A 19,956-nucleotide genomic window follows, 5' to 3' on the forward strand; every position below is an offset into this window, starting at 1 on the left:
AGACGAAGATAAAGGGAGGTTTCGAAATAATGGATTAGATGAAAAAATGAAGGATAAGCTTGGTGGAATATATATTTCTACAGAAAATACCCGTGACAACAACATGGCAACACAAACCACAGCTATAAAGAATAACCCCCAAAATCAGAAAACTACCCAAAATAACCAATTGGGAATAAAACAACCAAATTTCGAAATAAGTTGGGATATTTTTTACCAAACATCGACTCTTACTTTAGAAGCGTTACAATACCAATCCAGCAAAATGGATATACAAATTGAACTGCTAAAAACAATGGCAAATACAGTTGTAGGGATTGACAATAAAATTGCTCAACTAAATGGATTGATAATTAGGGCCCAGATAGAGAATGAGAAATTATCTACAGAACAAATCTATTCACCAATCATAGATAAACTTGCCACAATACCAGAGGTTCTGACCAGTACAAAAGAAGACACTAAACGAAGCATGGAAATGAAAAAAGGTAAAAATTATGATAATAAGGAAGACAACAGTAACAGTAAAAACAACAAAATAAATAATAAGTTTGAAAATGAATTTACCAGTCTCAAAGAAAATGATACGGGCCAGAAAGAAATATTATCTACAAATGTATACAAAAAAAAAACAGTAGTATCTAGTGAAGAACATCGAATAATGGACAAACACACATTCAATGATCAATCAATGGACTCTATAAGGGACGAAACTATTAATGCTGAAATAAAGGAAGATCAGGCAGCTAAGAAACATAATATAAATGGCTCCAATAAGCTGTCCAAACGTCAAAAGAAAAAACTAAGGAAAGCGAGGAAACAAATAATAACTAAAAAGTGTGTTACAATACAAACAGATGAAGACCAGATAACCATAGATGGGAATAGATACGAGATAGGGAAAGATAGTGCTGTAGATCAAAAACATAAGATAATCTTAGATTTAAACAGTCAGGAACTAGGATTAACTAATGAAGGAAAAAAGGTAGTAATATCGAATATGATTGGAACTAACAAATACTTCCCATTATTTGAACAAAACTTAACCAAGGGATTTGTTCATGAAAAATGCGCCAAAACAAAGCAAAAAGAGAGCGAAAAAAATACCGGTAGAAGGAATCTAGAACTTAAAGGTGAACGGGTGATTAAAGACCAAAAAATACAGCCGGAGGTATGGAAAATAAAGGAACAGCAGGAGGATAAAAGGACCATGGATTGTTCGCCTCAGTTGGAGGAAGAGATACTCGAATGGGAGGAAGAAGACAGTTCCATTAACCAACAGTCACCAAAGAAGGAAGGATAAAACCCCAATAAAAGTAGTAATAAATACAACAAACCAGCAATATCAACACGCTGGTGAAAAACCAGAATTATCAATCAAATCCAGTATAACTGAGGAACACAAAGACAATTCTAAAAATTTAGAATGGGACGAGTTGGTTATAGAAAGTAGTGAAGGGGTAAAAAGAATTACCTTCAAATCAAAGTCATCAAATGAAAACCTCCCGCAGGACAATTATTCACCAAATAACAAAGTACAAATTATCTTTAAACCAGAATTTTAATCTAGAGGTAGGCAAGATACCCTGAATCGAGGCAATATACTCAGACTATTCAAGTCAATTCCATCCCTCTCGAAGATAGTGAGTAAGGATATCCATTCTATTGAATTTGTCAGGAAACGAGAATTCACATGCTCCCACTTTAATTACATTAAACTCCCCGGTAATAGCGGAATTGATTTTGACAGAACAACACGCATTCAAAGCTTGGGGTATATTAATTATGAAACAAGGCCCAAAGGTTTATTCAACACCGCTCATTGATGAAGAAAATACCAAACAGCCAAAAATAGACAGACAAATAGCACCAGTACTAAAAAATGCCCGAGGAAAATCACCCAATAAACAAGGAGAATGGTTGTCTCAAAAGGATATGGGCAAAAACCCTGTAATAAATTAAAAATGGATTACCAAGTCACTACACAGTAATAAGGAACAATGATTTAATATCAATAGGTGCTCCACAGACAAAGTAGATGAGATAGGTCCTGTCCGATTGTGTTCATGGAATATAAATGGGTTTGGAGCAAAGGTTCACAATGCTCATATAGGCTCAATATTGCTCCCCTCTCAGATTATTTTTTTACAAGAAACGCGGGAAACCAAACCATTTGTTCTTCATGGATTCAAAGGTTATTTTGAGCATGCAAATAAAAAACACAAATTTGGCCGTCCCAGCAGAGGGCTAGCAATTTTCGTTTCCATGGACTTACAGGTTGAACATGAACGACTCGAGTCAAAAAGTGCTAATATTTTAATAATTAAGTTGAAATATAAAACATCAAAACTGGAATTAAAGTTTGTATATTTGATTAATGTCTATTATCAGCCAACAGGCCCAAGTAGGGAGTCAACTTGTGGCATACTGTATAACCTTCTCATGGATTTAATGCTGTCAGAGCCTCTAGCGGATTTTATTGTGTCTGGGGACTTTAACCTTAACTTAAAGCCATCCTTCACAAGGGATGACACCTCTCAAACACAGGATTATCAATGGTCTATCCCACAACAGGACTTAGGAAAAGAAAGCTTGTCGTATAGTAATAAAACTGCAATATCCTTTGTCAAAGTTATGGAAGCGATGGGCCTGCGTATATTAAATGGTCGATTTAAAGAAGATTCACCTCCAGCGTATACATATTTTAAGAACAAGTCAAGGTCAAGGATTGACTACACAATGATATCTCTTAATGCCTTCCATAATATCATTGCATATCAAATAAGGAAAGTAAGGGATAGTGATCACTGCCAGCAGATAACGATTAACTTAATGAATAAGACAAATCAACCATATGAAACTGTCCCGGGTCATATTGGAACAGTAAACTATAAAAAACTAATTTGGACTATTAAGAACAAGGATGTGATGAATGATCAAGTTAGCCAAATAATAGAATTATGCTTCAATGAAAGATCTGAAACCTCAATAGAACAATGGGTAAAATTTACCATGATGCTGGTTCAAACCCCAACCTCAGCTGCGACGGGATAAAAGTAATCAAAATGATGATCAAAAGGAAAACAAATTATACATAAACCTGCCATATACCATTGCTAAACTAAAAAGAGCACGGAATAGGATGATAAGGCAAATCAAGAAAACTATTCCTAACGAGGAAACATCAGGCAAACTGAAAGCTGCGAATCAAAATCTAAGGAAATTAATATGGGATGAGAAAAATCAGGCAAAACAAGCACTCTGGGCAAAAATATACCACGCAAGCAAACCGATAAACACAAGAGAGTTCTGGAAAATTATAAATGGTCTGGCTAGACCAAATAAAAGGGTTGTTTCCTCCGTTCTAACTGAGCAGGAATGGGTGACATTTCTTAAAAAACATTTAAACCAAAATAGTATGACAATAGAGAAAATTGAATCCCAACCGACAGATACACACGATGGAGATATGGAAACCCCAATTGTAGTAACAAAGGATCAACTAAGAAAATTAAGTATAAAACAGAAAGATGGAGCACCAGGACCAATGGTATCCCTTTTGCCCTATTCAAAGAGAATCCAGATCTATGGGCAGCACATTTAGAAAAGGTATTTAATGAAGTTATTAAAAAAGGCGTTATCCCGGGGTCATGGCGAGGATCATTAATAACGCCAATTTAACAAAAAAGGGAACTGGGCGCTTGCAGAAAATTACAGGCTCATCACACTTCAAGATACAGATGCCAAGTTGTTTGCTAGGGTCTTACTGAATGAGTTGAGTGACTGGGCAACAGAAAGTAAGATCCTGCCACTGAATCAAACAGGCTTTATTAAAGGATTGGGGACATCAACAAACATCTTGGCTTTATCTCTAATAATGGACAAGTCAATTAGTCTTAAACAGCCCTTCTATCTTTGTTTAGTTGATTTTAAATCAGCCTTCGATTGTGTTCAAAGGAACTTACTGTGGAAAAAGCTCAGAGAAAAGAACATTCCAACGGCCCTACTGAAAATGAACCAGCTATTGTATAGCAAAACTTGGGTTAGGGTAAGGATGGGGATGGGCAAACACTGTCGAAGGAAATCATAGCCAACGAAGGATTAAAACAAGGCTGTGTACTGGCCCCCCTTCTTTTTAATTTATTCTTGGCAGATCTGTCGGGGACTTTAGATGAATTAAATGCTCCCCCCCCCCGAAATTAGCGGATAGGCATATTTCAAACTTACTGTATGCCGACGATGCCATCCTGCTAAGCCAAACAAAAATTGGGCTGCAGCGACTAATTTCTGGAACATGTACCTACGCAAGGGAAAATGGGATGGTGATCAATGAAACTAAAACAAAGATCACAATTGTCGCAAAGAGCAAAAAATTAAGAAAAAAATTTAATTGGTATATGGAAAACATCAAACTAGAACAGGTTGAAGTATATAAGTACCTGGGCGTACTTTTTGATGAGAAGGGTAGTTACCAGCCGCAAATAAAAGATATTCAGAGGAAGTCCAACTCCTTAACAGCCACATTTAGAATCTTGCAGAGATCGCTGGGCAACCTCACATATGGGCCATTTTTAAAGGTTATAGTGGCAAGATTACTACCAACAATCACATACGGCAGTGAGTCGTTAATAGGAAGGGATACGGAAACAATCAATAATGCTGTATCTAAAACATACAAATTACTATTTCATCTCCCAACAAATACCTCACCAGCCCAAATTAGACTTGAGTTTGGTTTAACCAACCAATATTATGCGAGGAAGGGACACGTTATTAAAACCTGGAACCGGATTAAAAATGATCAAGATAACCAAATCTCTCAATTATTATAGAAGGAGATAAGTAATAATACAAAGGCAACACCATGGATTTTTCTTAAAGAGGCTATAGAAGAGTTTGCAGTCACCGCAATTTGGAATAATACCATAACTAACGCTTCCTTTAAGAAAATAATTAATAGAACGTCAAATCAACTATCAATTTTAAATGATAAAGATAGTCTGACAAAAAGAAAATATGCCTGGCCAATAATAAATGGATATAAAACAAAGAAGGTACAAGACTATTTAGAAATACCATGGTCCGGAAACAACAAACAAATCCTTCTCAAAGCAAGATTTGGAATCCTTCCGGGAAACTGCCACCTCCCGCCTTGGAAAATCTCTGAAAGGAGTTTAATATGTTGACCATCTAACATCGGAAAGGAGAATATTGTCCACTTGCTCTGTATTTGTCTGGGACTGCGAAATGAAAGGACAAAACTACTTAAAGTCCCTTTTATTGTACGCGGAATACGATCATGCAGGCAAGCCCTGAAATGTTGTCTTCAATCAAATGATATAGCCATGAATGCTACCTTTGTAAAATGTTTATTAATGGTAAAAACAAAATTAGTAGACTAAGTCCTAAATGAAGTATACTAAGGATATATTTTAATGAATATTATGATGAAAGTTTTATTGGTTTTATACTAAAAGTATTTTTGTAATTGTATATTGTAAGATTTTAAATAATCAAACAATAAAACAATAAAGTAATTATACCTGGCACCCCCATGGTGGCTCCGCAAGGCGATCTTCCAGAACCCCCGGTGGCTCCGAGAACAAAGAAGGGAAAGATGGCGGCGCTGATGGGCTGAAGCGGCGCCCCCCCTGGCTGAGTGTTGTCCGTGGCCCTGATCGGCTGCATACCGCGTCGCGGCGGAGGTGGTAACCGGCACTCCACCGTGAGTAGGGCTGGTCTCCCCCGCCTGGTATCCTTGGACGAGTGCGGGTGTCGGCTTGGGGGCAGGGCACAAATCGAGGCCCCCGCTTGGAGGCCTAGCTGGGGCCGAGGGCCGGCAGCGGGGCGGAGGGGACACGCGGGGGAGCCTTGGTGCGACCCTGGGCCCTCAGATTGCAGAGGTCCGATTGAGGGGGCCCATAGGACATCTGCTGGTGGGCTGAATTGCTGTTTTTGCTCCCCGGGCTCGGTGTGGTGCCACGAAATACCGGCGCCTGAAACCCGGACTTTTGGGCCTGGTCGGGTCGGACCCTGCGTGAGGTAGGAAACCCCACCAGCTCATAACCGCCAACTGTGTGTACCTTCTGGGCGATACTCTCTCTCCCCCCCCCCCCCGTACTAATACTGAATGCGAGGTTCCTGTGTCGATTTGGACTGGGTGATCCTGTTGTTAGTGGACGTCCTCGCTTTACACATAGAGGGCGTGAGTGCGTCTTCGCTCCCACCCTCCCCCCTCCTGTTTGATCCTACATAACCGGGGCATTGCCGGCCCTATTTATCTGCCCCAGTGTTGGCGACTAGCGACCTCACCTGCCATATTGATCTCTACGTAGAGCGGTGGCCTGTGGACCCTGACGAGGGATGGAGACCTGGAGTGTGATGCCTGCGTAGGGTGGTGCACTATATGGATGGCGCTCTGGGAGAATACTTACCACCGGTGGGCATTGTTTGGCCTCATACTGCTGATTCTATAGACCCAGGACTGTTCTACGGGTCCACAGAGGTTTCCCTGGCGCAGTGGCAGAATTGGAACCAGGGCTGCATACGGATTGCGTTGCTTGGTGACGGGGGGAGGGCTTAGAGGCTACTGTTCCACCCACAACCCCCCACCCGGAGCGCTTCCCACGACGACACGGAAAATGGCGACAGGGGGCCGGGGTTCAAGAAATACTGCTCAGAAGCAACTGTCCAAATTTGCGTGGACTAAAGGTGGCGATAAAGGTGACTCGCCGAGAACAGATAAGGGGGGCTCAGAGGCGTCGTCGTCCTCGGAACTGGAGCCGACACTCCATGACGTTATGGCGGCCATAGGAGGAATGCGCACGTCCATGGACTCAATTTCGGTGGCGGTCTCCTTGCTCAGAGCTGACTTTAAGCAGATGAGTGAGAAAGTGAAGGAGCTCAAAATAGCGACGACCGCACTACGGGATGATACCTCCAAGCTTCAATGTCAAATGTCAGAAATGGAGAACAAGCAGCTTCGAATGGCACAGCAGCTGGATGACTATGAAGGGAGGGCCCGCCAAAATAACATAAGAATCCTTGGTGTTCCGGAAAAAACGGAAGGGCCGGCTGCGGACCTCTATGTGGAGGAATTAATCACGAAACACTTAAAACCCAAAGCTCTCTCCGCTTACTTCTCTATAGAACGGGCCCATAGGGTGCCAGGCGGAAGGCCCAGGCTGGGAGCCCCGCCGCGACCCTTGATTGCCAGAGTCTTTAACTTTCGAGACAGGGATAGTATCCTACAAGCCTTGAGAACTGGCCCCCGCTCAAAATCGACAACTATGAGGTATCCTTCTTTCCTGATTTCACTGCCAGGGTCCAAGCACAGCGGAGAAGTTTCCAAGCAGTTAAGCAGGAACTACGTAGCAGAGACTTTAAGTACGCAATGCTCTTTCCGGCAAAACTGAAAGTGGAATGGGACGGTAAGCCATGGTTCTTTGATTCACCGGATGCGGCCTGGGACTGGATGGAGGGCTGGACGAAGGTCGGAGGCAGGAACGGCAATTGACGGGAAAGAACAGAACGGAGGAATGGACCTGAAAAGATAGCGATGGAGACCGCTGCGGGGTCAAGTGGTCCGAATGAGCAGGAATGAAACAAACTTTTGACCTATTGAAGGCCCCGACATTGAGGACACACGCAAGTACTGGAAAGGGGGCGGGAGGGGGGATGCCAATGACAGCGCGGACTTTTCGGCTGTACTAGGTTTCAAAAGACTCTGGGTTTATAATGTGCTTTATTTACCAATTATTTAGACATGTTATGATGCTTTGTAAGGTTCTATTGTAGAATTAAGGAATTGTTGACATTCTAGAATGCCATTGGATGAAGGGCTCAATTCCCCTCTGCGTCTTTAGTATGGTTGGGGGGGGTACAGGCACTCTGCCACGTTGGGGGGTGGGTAGTTCGACATCCACAGGCAGGGGAGCAGGGAGGGGGTGGGGAGGAGTGAGGGGAGAGTTCTTGGGGGGTGGAGGGACGGAGATCTTGTTTGTTACGAAACTGTAAAGACCATGAAAATAGTGGCGAGGATATGTGAAGGGTTCTTGAGTTTTGTTCCAAGTTTAAGTTTTGGGCTGTATTTCACTGCTGTGATTGATGAGGTGCATACTGACGAGATGGGTACACAAAGCTGTTTTAATTCTGATAGAAGAAATGGATATAATGTGCAACGCTGCAGATGTTAACGTCCCCCTGTTGGCCCCGTTTTCTCCTATTACTTTACTTACCTGGAATGTGCATGGGCTGGGGGATAAAATCAAACGAGGACTGGTGTTACAATATATACGACGAGCGGCACCTGCCGTAGCACTGCTCCAGGAAACGCATCTGGTGGGCTCGGCATGTAAAGCAATGGACCGCTGGGGCTACACAATGATGGCGCACTCTGAGTTCTCCACGGGCTCCAGAGGTGTAGGCATATTGGTTCGCAAACGATTCCCACTTATTGTCCAACAGGTCTGGAGGTACACACAGGGGCAATTTGCTGCTATCTCGTGTCAATGGGAGGCGAAGAGATTTAATATAGTGTCAGTATACATCCCACCGGCCCTTCATTCTGTGGTGCTTCCTGCCCTTAGTGCATTTTTTTTTACCTTGCCAGAGGGGGAGCTCAATATTGGAGGCGACTTTAATGCAGTTTTAAATGATGTGCTGGACCGCCATCCATGCAAGTCGCTGGGGACGGGGAAGTCCCGGCTGAATGGATTGTTGGATGCACTGGGCCTTACGGACGGGTGGAGATACAAACATCCTGGTGACCATGGGTACACCTTCCACTCAGGAGTTCACAATAGCCTCTCCCGTATTGACTATTTTTTCCTCTCTGCAGACAGCCTTCCTCACTTGACTGAGACAAAGATACGACCACGGGGCATCTCAGACCATTCACTGGTCTCTATGACATATACCTCCCACGTCAAGGCTCGGAAACGAATTTTTCCAATTTCCCCAGGCTATTTACAGATCCCCAAAATTCGACAGGAACTTATTGCAGTCACGAAGCACTACTTCCATGAAAATGTAAACTCAGTACACTCTCCGGGTGTTCTGTGGGAGGCTTATAAGACCGTGTTGAGAGGGCAAGCTATAGCCTCGAAAAGGGGCCGCTAGAAGTGACTTAGATGCGATTGAAGCCAAACTGGCCGTGCTGCAATCGCAGCACGAAACTGACCCCACGGTAGAGACTGCACAGCAGCTGCACCTCGAACAATGCAAGCTTATTGAACATCAACGGGAACAAGTTAGACTGCGGCTCCAACGCACGCACCACACTATTTATGAAGTAGGGGATAAGGCGGGGAAACGGAAACTTTTGGCATGGCTGGATCAGAAGGAGAGGGCTCAGAGGACGATAGCACAACTCCGCACCCCGACGGGCGTAGTTGTCACTACCCCAGTGGACATTGTTGACACCTTAGCTGACTATTATGAACAGGTCTCTACCTCTAATTCACACTTGATGACGGAAGAGGCGCAAACCTACATTAAAGACATAAAAATGCCGTCCCTATCGGAGGATGAGGCCTTACTTTTAGAATCCGACTTTACAAAGGACAAAGTCATTGCAGCCGTTCAGTCCCTGCAATCGGGTAAGGCTATGGGACCCAACGGTATCCCTATTGAATGGTATAAGCGTGTATCTGAGCTAACAGTCCCACACCTCTTAGCGATGTTTTTAGATAGTCTGAGTAGGGGGGAATTGCCTCAGGATCAACGCATAGCCACAATCGTTGCAATACCAAAACCTGGCAAACCCCCGGACGTGTGTAAGTCATACCGTCCGATCTCTTTACTCAACGCGGAAGCCAAGATTTTAGCTAAAATGATTGCCAACCGGCTAACTCCGCATCTTGAAACTCTAATTCACCCGGATCAATCCGGATTTATGCCAAATAGAAACACTGCTCTTAATTTGCGACGGGTCCACGCGGTGATGGTGCAGATACCAAGTCTCCCAGAGCCTGCGGTTATTCTATCCCTGGATGCCCGAATGGCATTTGACATGGTTGAACGGCCTTATTTATTTGCGGTCCTCCGGCATCTTAGCTTTGGACCCAAATTTTGTGCATGGGTGCAATTGCTTTATACTAAACCGTTGGCGCAGGTTGTGGCTAACGGTCATATTTCTAGAAACTTTCCGCTCGGTCGCGGCACACGTCACGGGTGCCCTTTATCACCCTTGCTCTTTGCTTTGATTCTAGAACCACTGGCAGCATGGATCCGGTGGGACCCCATAATTAAGGGACTCAGCTGGATCGAGACATGGGAGGACCGTATATCACTATATGCGGATGATATCCTTTTATACTTGACCGTGCCCAGACGCTCGATTATAGTTCTCCTTAACATTTGTGAAATGTTTGGGCGGGTCTCGGGGTATACTATCCACTGGTCCAAGTCTGTTTTATTTGCCCTCAAGGGCCCCCCACCACGACTCCCGGCAGACTGTCCGTTGATAATCACTGAAGAGCCCTTTAAATATTTGGGGATCTGGGTGACGCCTAATCAAGAGGCCTTTTTTCGCCGTAATTTGGCTCCCCCTCTTGAGCGTTTTCGTACTGATGTACAACACTGGCATACCCTGCCCTTGACCCTCCTGGGAAAAGCGGCGTTATATAAAATGAAGACATTGCCTCGGCTGCTTTATATCCTTGAGAATACCCCATTCTCTGTTTAACCAAAATATTTCAGGTCAATAGACGCACTGGTCTCCGGTCTCCTTTGGTGAGACAAGCCGGCACGCATCTCCCGACATAAATTAGTTAGGAGCTGGTTTGACGGCAGAGTTGCTCTCCCTGATATCCAGCTAAACTACTGGGCGGCTCAGTTGAAGATCATAAACCAATGGTTACACGCACCCCAGACTGAGACAGCATTTAAAGCAGATAGGTACAACCTAGGTAACGGTGGTGTGTTAGCTGCACTCAACGATAAAAGGAGTGCCTCTGCCTTGCTTGGCCCTACGGCCCACACAAATAAATTATGGTATGAGGCCCAGGCCCGCCTTAAATGTAAAAATGTCCCTACACAAATGACTCCACTTTGGTCGTCGCGCCAATTAGGCCGCTTATGCAACAGTAAGGGTTTCCGGGCATGGGATATGATCGGTATTTCCACAGTGGGAGACCTCTGGAAACGAGGTGCCATTTTAACATTTGAAGAGCTCCTGGAACAGTATGACCTGGCGCCCACAGAAAGGTTTAGATACCTACAAATTTATCATGCCTTGGCATCACTCATCCAGCCTGGTTCCAGACTCTACCCCATTAGAAGATAGGCTCCTTACAGAGCACATGCCCAAAAAAGCGACCTCATTCGTTTATCGTAAGCTCATTAATAACCTACCGGACCCGACTTTAAAACTAAAGGACAACTGGACTAAGGAGGTGGGAGAGTTTGAAGAGTCAGATTGGCAGACTGTGCTTTCCTCCCCCCGGAAGGTTGCTATCCCTTCCAGACTTCGACTTGTACAATTAAAAATATTACACCGGGTATATTACACTAGAGTCACCCTGCACGCGATTGGGAGAGCCAAACATAAATACTGTTTACGAGGGTGCGGGGCGGAAGGGACGTTCTTTCACACCATCTGGGACTGCCCTCACATTGTCGACTATTGGGTTAAGGTAATGAGGACTATGTTACAGGTGGTTAAGGACTCAATAGTTCCAGACCCTTCTTGCTGCCTATTAAACATTTGGGAACCCAATGATCTCACTCCACCCAGGACTGGATGACGTTAGGCATAATGTATGCTAAAAGAAACATAGCTAGGTTTTGGGGATCCCCGGTGGTACCGGCAGTCAAGGATTGGTGCTCAGATCTTGACTTCGCAATGCTGGCTGAACGGACAGTGTATTTGAATCGAAAATGTCCACGGAAATGGGTTAGGCTTTGGGGTGCATGGAATGAATACAGGGGAAATCTGTGTGATCCTCCGACGCTGGACAGTGAAAGTCACTCTGAGTAAGATGGAAGGGGAGGGGGGATTGCTGAGGGGGACGAGCTGTATCTAATTGCCATAAATGTATGGCTGCCTATCATGTGTTTTTGGTATCTGGATCCTATATTTACCGCTCTCTATGTATGCACACTGTGATTTTCTGTATGCCCTATGGTTGCTTTGATTAATAATAAAAATTGTTTTAAAAAAAAAAACACCATACTCTTCCTAGCCTTAATTGAACTGAGAATAAATGTAGCAGTAGAGAAACAAATCCCAGGATCTTCAAGAGCAAATAAAAGGGACATAGCAGCTTTTATGGTCTTGACCTCATATTTTTTTAAAAGTGGTTTAAGAAACGCGATTCTAAAAGGCAAAAACAAATCACATAAAAGTAAAAAGTGGATGGTGCTTTGCTTTGTGGTCCCATCACATGGGCATGGGGAGGACGAATACTTTTTCATGATGGGAAACGCAATCAAATGCTGCACTAGGCCTAGCCTCATTCTAGTTAGGACAAAACGATGGGCGGATCTATTAACAAAGGAAAGGTACCCTTGAAAACCCAGCGTATCAGTGTACATATGGTACAACGGGTACGTGTTCTGTTTCCTAACTATTTCCTTCCTCTTTTCAATCCCATTGGACATAAAGGTTCTTTTCAACTCCTGTTTAGACAGTGGTGGTAAATCATTAAGATTACCCAAGATCGATCTGTCAAATATGTCACCGTAGGATTTAATTAAATAGCTAAGCCAAGGTATCTTTGTGCCATTATCCAAACTCAAACAATCATTAATAATGGCCTTTGTAAAAAAAAAAGTCTCCTCCTTAGACCATATTGATCTCAATAGCTGCCGTGGTCTCATGGCAATTAAGTCCATCAAATAGTTAAGACCAACTTCGCTGTGAATAAGTTCCGTGGATGCTGAGGCTGGAAAACATAAAAGCTTCTTTAAAAAAGTATTCTCTTCTGATTGTAAATTCCCACTAGGTTGGTGACCCCAAAGCCCCGCCCCATAAAGTGCGACCGAGGTGCATCTGGTTTTATAAATATCAATCATATCTTCCGCCGGTCCCCCAAATTTATGGCAAATTTAAAAACACAGTTTATGCTCTTTCTAAGTTTAACCTGAACATGTGACCTCTCGTAGTTCCATACCCCATCTGAGGAAAAGGAGATACCTAGATAACAAAAGGTCTCCACATTTTGTATTTTGTTACCTTCGATGGAGAATTGTTTCAGACTTTTATATTTCGGGCCGCACACCATTGTAAAGGTTTTAGTCTTATTTATCGAAACATCCTCTTGTTAATAAAGGCGGCGAGCCCATCAATTACCTTCTGGAGACCCACCGGTGTTCTTGATAAAAGCATGGCATCGTCTGCATATAGCAGAACTGGTGCCTCTTTGCCTTCCACTAAAGGGAAATCCGCCTGGATGAATTTAAGGGCCGAATCCACTTTGTTAATAAATAAAGTAAAAAGCAAGGGGACTAACACACAACCTTGGCGGGTACCACGTTTTACTTTAAAATTGGGGGTCCATTCTCCCAAGTGGCCGTACCGTACTTTAGTTGATAGATTTTCGTACAGCCTACCTAAAAAATAAATAATGGATTTAGGTGCACCAAGGTTAAGTAAAACAGGCCATTAAACACCATGATTCACCGAATCAAATGCGCTGCTTAAATCTACAAAACATAAAAAAAGCCGACCCTGTTTGGCTTTAGTATATTTCCCTATTAAAAGCTCCAAATTAATACTCTGTTCTAATGTACCTAAGCCTTTTCAAAAACCATATTGGGATTGAGCCATGATATTATTATCTGAAACCCACTCCTCCAGTCTTATCAGTAGGATTCTACTCATTATTTTGACCGAGGAGTCAAGTAAGGAGATGGGTCGGTAATTTTTTGCTTCCGATTTTTCACCCTTTTTATAGATAGGGATAATAACCGATTATCCCCATGAGGAAGGACAACCCTCAATTACAGCAGTATTAAAAACCCTAGTAAGTATGGGCCCCCATAATTCTGGTATAGATTTATATACATCTATAGGGACACCATCGGCACCTGGTGCTTTCCCCCCCTTGCTGTTGCTTATACATGTCATCACTTCATCCAGGGTGATATCTAGCTGGATTGTAGGCCAATTGTTTAGGGTAGATAATTCGAACGATCGAATTTGGCTTGGGTTAAAAATGCTAGAAAAGTGGTCCACCCATTCATCGCAACTCACATGAGCCAAAATTTCTGGGACTGTTTCATATTTAAAAAGTTTGCAATTCACCGTGTCCCAGAACAATTTATTGTTAGAGGTTGCTGCAGCAAGAGTAAGGTTATCCCACGCCTCCTGTTGTAGCTCCTTCTTTCGTCATTTTAAATTTGAATTATATTCAATTCTAAGGCCGTGAACTACTGCGCTATCCCTTGGTTTATTCGATAGTGCTAATTTCAAATTATTCATAGAGACCGTGCAGGAATGATCAAACCAACCCCTTGCCTGTTTTAGTTTCTTGGATGTGGCCACAGTAAAAAGTTTAGAAATACGTTCATTGATCGTGGTAAAGTTGGCCAGGATCTTTGTTGGTTCGTTCCTGACCATTAACTATCTGTTATTTTGTTACAACAGACCTGTACACTTTTTTTAGAAAGTTCAACTGAATTGGCTCCTTTCTATTTGATTCTAGTACCATTAGGACGTATCGGGTCAATGTTATTTACAACAGTACACAATTCAACAGTCTTATTCCCCCATAGGTGCAGTCCCGTTATGATTGGATTATGATCTCTCATAGACAGTTCAACAATATGTGGGGTGGTGCATACGTTCACAATATTAGCAGTGACGATTACATGGTCTAAACTGCTCTCTGATGACCTTCCTGTGAAAGTCGGAACCACCTTCCCATTCCCATCTTTAGCACATTGCAGGATATCCAAATCAAATTCTATCAAGACTGCGTTTAAGGCGTTGCCATAAGTGGTATGGGGGAAATGTAAATAATCGTTACCTTCATCAGTTTGGAACCCACAGACTTTTGTCATCGACAATGGACAAATAGGCACATTAAAATCACTCAGCCAGACAATATTCAGGGTGGTTAAATCCATATCTACCACTTTTTCTATTTCCTGTCTTAATTCTTTAACTATGCTATGGCGGGTGGAATTAAATATATTATTATAAAAATGAATCAATAATACGTTCCGACCATCCCTATGGTGTATCCAAAGTAACTGTGCAAGGTGCCCTACATTAATACTTTTCTTGACTTTCACTATTATTTTTCAATAGTTAACAGGCCCCCCTTAGCTCTACCAGAAGAGGACGGTATTGCTGGCAGATTATAGGCAATGTACCCCTCAAGATGGACATCTATAGTACTCCATGTTTCTTGTAAACACACTATATCGTGTGAACCGATACATTCCTTCCATCCCAGCAGGTTGGTCTTATTCGCTAGTCCAGCGATGTTCCATGTAACGATGGAATAACCTACCACAACAAGAAAACTTGAAGGTCTTAGAGGTTGAGAAAAAGAAAAAGAAGTAGCCACAAAGAAACTTACACACCACTATCACGACTAACAGTGTAGGACCATCAGTTGTAGAAGAAGTCCTATCAGCCCACCCATATGGCGGAACATCGTCATCTAGGACTTTGTCAGCAGGTTCTTATATGGCCAAGCCCAATAGTCTTTGCTTGGTACCAGTAGATCCTTATGCTGAAAAAAGATGGATCCTCACTGAGAGTGGTATTGATAGGGTGCAGTGCTCATAAAGATAAGTGACGGTGATTAAAATGACGGTCAGGGTAGAAAAATATGTTTATTAGTATCTCCCGGACGTCAGGTAAAAGAAGGTGTGATGACAGTGTGAAAATATCACTGTACAGTAAGCATATACAATCTAGGCCAACATGTTTCTGCCGTTGTAGTAGTATCAGTTTACCGGCATTCTTCAGGGCCAGGCTGGAAAATAAGCTACTGCAACAACCACCATTATTAGGGTGAGTAAGTGATCAAAAAGAATATATATATAACATGGTTTATAAAAAGTGGAATTTGTGTGGCTCAATGAGCCACCCTACCGTATCCTGGTTAATAACCATGTAACGTGCATTCCTTTCCTGCAAACATCAAGAAAAGGGAACAATTTTGTGACAACAGAGGGACAACAAAGTATGTATCAGTGTGTGAACAAAATTAGTGGCATTCTTTTACTCAATAGGCCAGTTATTTCTATAATGATCAAAATATAAAACTGTGCTTTATATGAAGTCACATCCAGGTAATCTGTGTATATACAAAATAATAAATCTAAGATGTACTTACCCAGCTTTCTGTGGGAAGTAAGCCTCACCTCACCCGGCAACGGCTCGGATAAAAGAGGCCCCGCTCTATTTAACATATGGAGAAGGACAATTTCAATTTATGATAACTGTCACTTTCCCAATATGTATTTAAATTTACAAAAAACTGAAAAAACTTGGTTGTTCTAAACAAGCCCATAAGGTCATGCAAACACGATGTGCTGTACTGAGCGGGCTCCATTCTGCTAGGGATGTGGTTGTTACCCCATCTTCCCTCTTTCACATCACATCTCTTCCAAATTAAGGAGTTCAGAAACTTAGAAATATTGGAATCTCCAAGCATCTTGGGAGTCTAAGTGTCGACTACCACCAAGTTTAAAAATTACTGCAACTTGAGGGTTTTCAGACTCCACCAGGTTCTTAAGACAAGCTTAATTAGAGCTACCAAGGATAAGCTCTGGCGGTTCTGGGGTGTAAATCTAAAGGCAAGTACCCAGTATCAAAGTTTCCTTACTTGTCCGTCGGTACCTCCAGGAGTGTGCCTGAACCGAAGGGGAGGTACCGAAGGACGGAAGGAAGTGCGTTTATATACGCCCACTGATTGGATAAGCGCTGGCCAATTCTAAAACAATTCTTAACACCTGTACATAAAATCACGACAATGTACATCACGCATGCGCGGGACTGAAGTCTCACCTTCGCACATGCGTGGAAATGCTGTTTATTTCCAAATGGAGCTTAGTGTTTTTGCGCATGACGCGAGGAACCCGTCGATCCCTCGCGCATGTGCTGAAACGCCATGTTATTAAACGCTTAATGTTTACTCCACGATAGTCAATCATGGTGCGGCAGAACTATTCTGGGCATGCGCACAAGCCAGATGACACATCGCGGGAAACAGCGTCTCGGCCAAACGCATGCTCGATCGGCATGTCACAATATCCGAACAGCCGACGTGACAGTTGTCATGAGTACTGACCTCATGTTGCAAGGTGTTCTGAAATATGCATCCTGACGTACATGTTGGCAAAGTACTGTTGTCCGGGAGAACAATCCTACCACATAGAATCATGTGGATTTAGCTTGAAGAATCTATTTATAAAACTTTTATCAGCTGATAAAAGTATGACTTAACCACTAATTTACACAAAATGCGAAGTCACATAACTCCTACATAGATTTAGTAATAGTAATATAGAGTGGATAAAAATTACTGTATGGGGTAAGAGCCATCAGAGGTATTCTTCAAACGTTAGTTTATGTGCTGATCTGGAATGAGGTGTATATTTCAAGGGCATCAAACCTTGTTCTGGCAAAATGTAATGTGCTTCTTAATTTGGTATTTTTTTGGTATTTTTTTTGTGTGTGTTGTGACTGAATTCCTAGACTATCAAATAGACACCCAAGGTATATTATCATTTAACCCCTGGACATCCGTCCTAAGTTTGAAAATCCAGAGTTGTTCCTTAATGAACAAAAAGCGTGAAACATCTGTCACATGTGGGGGGATAAAAGGTTGTTCCAGCACTACCCATTTGAGCTCGTCTGCTTTATGCTTAAGCTCCAAAAAATGATTAGTCAAACGAGTGGATTGTTTGTTGCACCGAATGGTGCTTTTATGCTCGCTTATACGGAGTTTGATCTTCCTGGTGGTATGTCCGATGTATACCAGTTTGCACGGACATGTAATCATGTAGATCAATTTTTCTGAATTACAATTAGTGTGGTTATTCAAGCGCCAAGGTCTCCCAGTCCCTATATCAATTGTCAGGGTTTTTCATGTTTGTGGACAGACTGCGCACCCTCCATATGGATAGTGACCGCGTACTGGTTCTGTGTTCCAGAGAGTGTTAATGACGTTTTTTCGCTGGTATCTTGGTCTAATATGGACAAGACTGTCTCTAATACTAGAGCCTCTTTTGAAGGCGAACAGAGGGCGTGGAACATTGCCTGTTGCTGTATTCAAGATTTTCCAGTGTCTCAGGACAATTTTCTTGACACCATTGGAAAGGGTGTTGAAAGTGTGTACCATGGTCATACGATCTACAGTTGTTGTCCTGTTCAGGGGTTCAATGAGCGCTTCCCGATCGTTGTTAGACACTCTTTTACAGGCACGTCTCACCAAATGATTAGGATAATGTCGTTCCCTTAACTGTGTCGACAGTTCTTTTGCATGTTGATGGAATAGAGTCTTGGAAGAACAATTCCTTCTGACTCTCAGAAATTGACCTACCGGTAGATTGTCCCGGAGTGCTTGAGGATGGAAACTGTGATAAGACAGCAAAGAATTGCGTGACATCGGTTTTCGATAAAGTTCAGTTTGCAAGCCTCCTGATCCTGGAAAGATCAAAATATCTAGAAATGGAAGTTTTTCTTTACTTGATTCCATAGTAAAATTAAGATATTGATTCCGTGAATTGAGCCAGTTGTGGAATGATACAGCGTCATTAGTAGAGCCCCTCCAGATGCATATCACGTCATCAATATATCTTCTCCACAGCAGCACCTGGTGGAAATAAGGGTTGCTGTGGTGAAGGACGTGATCTTGCTCAAATTGATGCATGTATAAGTTCGCAAGACTTGGGGCGAAAACACTCCCCATAGAGGTTCTGGAGACCTGTAAAAACAGTTCATCCTCGTATCGGAATTTTTTTTTTCCGTCATGGCCAACCTGGCACATTCCATGATGAACCCTACTGGGGTGATGGTATTCAATTGCCTAGATTCTAGGAGACTCCTGATACATTCCAACGTTTCTTGTTGTGGAATGCATGTATATAAAGACTCGACGTCAAAACTGACCAATAGGTCAGTCGTGACGTCAAATTCCACTGTTGCCAATAGTCTCAGGACATCGCCAGTATCTTTCAAATATGTTGGAGTTTCAGATACGATTGGTTTTAAGAAAAAATCCACAAACGTGGACAAGGGCTCTAAAAGTGAGCCAATTCCCGAGATGATGGGGCGTCCTGGTGGTGGCCTTTTTTCTTTATGTACCTTGAGTAGGCAGTAAACGTAAGGTGTTACAGGATGAGTCGTGACCAAGTATCTCGCTTCTTGAGGCGTAATCCAGCCTTCACCTGATGCTTCTTCAATCAGGTTTTTAATTTCATCTGCAACTCTAGTTGTAGGGTCCTCAGTGAGGCGGCGGTAAGCTCTAGTGTCATTGAGCTACCTCATACATTCTCCTCGATAAACCTCTGTATCTAGGAGCACAATTGACCCACCCTTGTCAGCAGGTTTGACTGTCAAGGATGTATCTTTAGCCAGGCCTGAAAGAGCTGCTTTTTCAGCTCTCGTGATGTTATAGTAAGGTTTGTGTTTACATTGACTGAGGTTCTGGATATCATGGGTTACAGCTTGTTCGAAAGCAATAACCCGTGCTGGAACTTGATGACTCAAAGGCGTAAAGATGGATTTTGGTCTAAGACCGGTGTTGCTATCTGTCAGTTCCTCATTGTCAACTGTCTCTTGATTGGTATTAAAGAAGAAATGGAGACGTATCTTCCTGTAGAAGTTCTCAAGTTCACGTCTCAAGGTGAAGGGATCACATATGTTCGTCGGGACAAAACCTAGCCCTTTGTTCAAAACAGATTTCTCGTCTGCTGCGAGTGTCCGGGTACTAAGGTTTACGACTAAGTCGCTGTCCCTGTCCTCGATGGAATAACCTCCTTCTTGATGGA

The 19,956-nt window shown here is 42.8% G+C and overlaps 1 protein-coding gene across 3 annotated transcripts in view; it reads left to right on the forward strand.

The window, feature by feature from the left end:
• OSBPL1A (oxysterol binding protein like 1A) overlaps nt 1–19,956 on the forward strand; it is a 1,891,697-nt gene that overhangs the window by 1,513,645 nt on the left and 358,096 nt on the right. The window lies entirely within an intron of this gene.

The sequence above is a fragment of the Lissotriton helveticus genome, chromosome 4_1 (genome assembly GCF_964261635.1).
Source record: "Lissotriton helveticus chromosome 4_1, aLisHel1.1, whole genome shotgun sequence".
Classification (NCBI taxonomy): domain Eukaryota; kingdom Metazoa; phylum Chordata; class Amphibia; order Caudata; family Salamandridae; genus Lissotriton; species Lissotriton helveticus.